The sequence below is a fragment of the Carlito syrichta genome, unplaced genomic scaffold, assembly GCF_000164805.1.
Source record: "Carlito syrichta isolate Samal-C Ts95f unplaced genomic scaffold, Tarsius_syrichta-2.0.1 Scaffold309259, whole genome shotgun sequence".
Classification (NCBI taxonomy): Eukaryota; Metazoa; Chordata; class Mammalia; order Primates; family Tarsiidae; genus Carlito; species Carlito syrichta.
Genome location: NW_007253355.1, coordinates 1 through 4,042, shown reverse-complemented (window position 1 = coordinate 4,042; position 4,042 = coordinate 1).

Below are 4,042 nucleotides of genomic sequence, written 5' to 3'. Positions count from 1 at the left end.
CAGCACACCAATAAGGTGGTTGGTTACCTTGTATGTTAGCATCACTATATGTTTTTTGGGTTTTTTGTATGGGAATTTGTTCGACAGTAACTGTGGTCTATTGTTTTTATCTGTTTCAGTATAGGTCTCTCTCTCCATTTGCTGGCACACATTTGTTTACCCCTTACTCCTCTATCTTTCCACGCCCCTCTTCAACCCACTGTCTGCTCCATTCTCTTCCCTCTGCTAACCACATTTTATTTCAGGGAGTAAACCTACAGTCCCACGGCATGGACAGATTCCAAGGCAGTGGGAAGTGGGTTCCAGATTATTCACACACCTGTCAGTGAATACCAGGACCTGCAGATAGATTTTGAATCATAGCTCCCCCCTTATGTAAATCTCAAAACTGCAAAAAGGACCACCCCCAACCTACAGTGCAACTCCAGAATTGAACAAGGTAAGAGGGCATACATAAAGAATAGGAGATTGAACAAACGGAAGTAAAACCAATCCCTTTACCCCTGAATACCAGAATTAAAGAAGACGGTGACGTGGAGGGAAGGAAAAAGTAGGGAGGGGGAAAAACTGCACAAATGAAGAAAAACCGAAAGAAGAATATAGGTCTCACACAGACTCCTGGGAGATCAGAAACTGAGAAAACAGATTCTGGAACACAAACATTGAAGAGCCCCCAGAATGGCTGGTCACATGCAACAAACCCAGACATCAAGACATTAATGGAGAGAATTAAAAAAATTGAAGAGACAAGAGGAAAATAGGAAGGATCTGATGTCAGAAATGACAGCAGTAAAGAATACTGTGATGGAAATGAATAACAGACTAATAAGCATGGAAAGCAGAATCAGTCAAGCAGAAGAAAGAATCTCAGAGCTCGAGGACCAAAACACAGAACTAACCCAAACTGTCAAAAGCATAGAAAAGAAGCTCAAAAAGACAGAACAAAACCTGCAAGAGATGAATGATCACTTCAAGAGACCAAATCTAAGAGTAATTGGGCTTCCTGAGCCAGAGAGAGAAACAGAAGCCACACTGGAACAAACATTTCATGAAATCATTCAAGAAAACTTCCCTCATCTCATCAAGGATGAAAAAATCCAAACACAAGAGATTCAGAGAACCCCTGCAAGACAACACATGAGAAGAACAACTCCCAGACACATAATAATTCGCCTAAACAAAGTAGCTATAAAAGAAAAAATTCTAAAAGCAGCAAGAGAAAAAGGCCAGACTACCTACCAGGGAAGACCAATTAGAATAGCAGCAGATTTATCCACAGAAACCCTTCAGGCTAGGAGAACCTGGAGCCCTATCTTCAAAGTTCTAAAAGATAAACAATTTCAACCAAGAATAACCTACCCAGCCAAACTAAGCTTCATTAGTGAGGGAGAATTGAAATCTTTTCCAGATATCCAATCCCTAAGAACCTACGCTGCCACCAGACCACCTCTACAAGAAACATTAAGAAAGTACTGAACACAGAAGAAAAAGAAAACAGAACAACAGTATTCTTCACAAGAGTACAGGCAAAAGATTAAAAACACACACGAGCCAACTCCAGAACCCAAAGAAAGACAACAAACAAACAGGAACAACTCTGTAAGAACCTTATGACAGGGATCAGCTCTTGCATTTCAATTATTAGCCTAAATGTGAATGGACTAAATGCACCACTGAAAAGACATAGAATGGCAAAATAGATAAAATATCATCAGGCAACAATCTATTGCCTTCAAGAGACTCACCTCACTAGAAAGGACACCCACAGACTCAAAGTAAGAGGATGGGAAACAAACTTTCAGGCGAACAGAATACAAAAGAAAGGAGGAGTAGTGATCTTAGTTTCAGACAAAATACCCTTCAAGCTATTAAAAATCAAAAAAGGTACAGAAGCTGCCATTACATAATGATAAAGGTTCATCCATCAACAAGAAATATCTATCCTAAACATATATGCACCCAACATAGATGTGCCAACTTTCATAAAGCAACTTTTAGGAAAACTAAAGAAAGATATTGACTCTAACACCACCATAACTGGGAACTTTCATACCCCACGCACAACCCTAGACAGATCATCAGGACAAAAAATCAGCAAGGAGATCAGGAACCTCAATGTGACTTTGGACCAAATGGACTTAATTGATACCTACAGAACACTCCATCCAAAGACCACAGAATATACACTCTACTCATCACCTCATGGAACGTATTCTAAGATCGACCACGCAATTGGCCATAAGTCAAGCATAAGCAAATTTAAAAGGACCGAAATTCTACTATGCACCTTCTTGGACCACAGTGGAATAAAAATAAACATTGACACCAACATAGTCCCCCCCAAACCCACAAAGACATGGAGACTAAACAGCATGATGCTAAACAGCTCCTGGGTCAATGATGAAATCAAAACAAGGATCCAAAGATACCTGGAAACAAATAAAAATGAAGAAACATCTTACCAAAATCTCTGGGACGCCTTGAAAGCTGTAGTAAGAGGGGAATTTATATTCCTACACACACATGAAGAAAATGAAAGGAACACAAATTAACAACCTAACAAGCCACCTAAAGAAGCTGGAAAAGGAAGACCACAAAAACCCTAATTTCAGTAGAAGAATCCAGATCACCAAAATAAAAGCCCAAATCCAGGACATAGAAGACAAAAAGATAATACAAAAAAATCAATGAAACAAAAAACTGGTTCTTCGAAAGGATAAACAAGATCGATGGTCCCCTAGATAGACTGATCAAGAAAAAACAAGAAAAAAATCAAATAAGTACAGTCAGAAACACAAAAGATGAAGTCACATCTGACCCTGAAGAAATACAAAAGATCATTAGAGACTACTACGTACACTTGTATGGAAACAAACTTGAAAACCTTAAGGAAATGGAGGACTTTCTGACATTACACAACCTGCCTAGATTGGAACAAGAAGAAATTGAGACCCTAAATAGACCAATAACAATCAAGGAAACCGACTACATAATAATCGACTACAAGACATTTAAGGAGGAGCTGATACCAATCCTACTGAAGGTATTCCAGGCGATTGAAAAAGATGGAACTCTCCCCAAATCATTTTACGAAGCCAACATCACATTGATACCCAAGCCAGGTAAAGATCCAACAAAGAAAGAGAATTACAGGCCAATATCTTTGATGAACATAGATGCTAAAATTCTCAACAAGATCCTAGCAAACTGAATTCAGCAATACATCTCAAAAATCATCCATCATGACCAAGTAAGCTTCATTCCTGGGATGCAAGGCTGGTTCAACATTCGTAAAACCATAAATGTAATTAAATACATCAACAGATGTCAAAACAAAAACCACATGATCATATCACTAGATGCAGAAAAAGCTTTTGAAATAATCCAGCACCCCTTCTTGATAAAAACCCTTGAACATCTAGGCATACGGGGAACATACCTCAAAATAGTAAAAGCCATCTACGAGAAACCCACAGCCAGCATACTACTAAATGGATAAAAATTGGAACCATTTCCCCTGAAAAGTGGAACAAGACAAGGATGCCCATCTCACCCCTCCTGTTCAACATAGTATTGGAAGTCCTGGCTCGAGTAATCAGAGAAGAGGAGGCAACCAGGGGTATCCAAATAGGAAAAGAGGAAGTCAAGTTATCTCTCTTTGCAGATGATATGATTGTGTACCTTGAAAACCCAAGAGAATTTGTCAAAAACCTCCTTACACTGATAAAGGCCTTTGGCAAAGTCTCAGGATACAAAATAAATGTACAAAAGACAATCGCATTTCTCTACACCAATAATAAACAAACAGAAACCCAAATAAAAAACACAATTCCATTCACAATAGCCACAAAAAAATGAAATACCTTGGCATCTTCCTAACCAGAGATGTGAAAGACCTTTACCATGAAAACTACAAAACACTGCTCAAAGAAATCAAGATGACACAACAAGTGGAAAAATATCCCATGCTCATGGATTGAAGAATCAACATTGTGAAGATGTCATCTACTAGCATCTACAATTCAATGCATACCCATCAAAT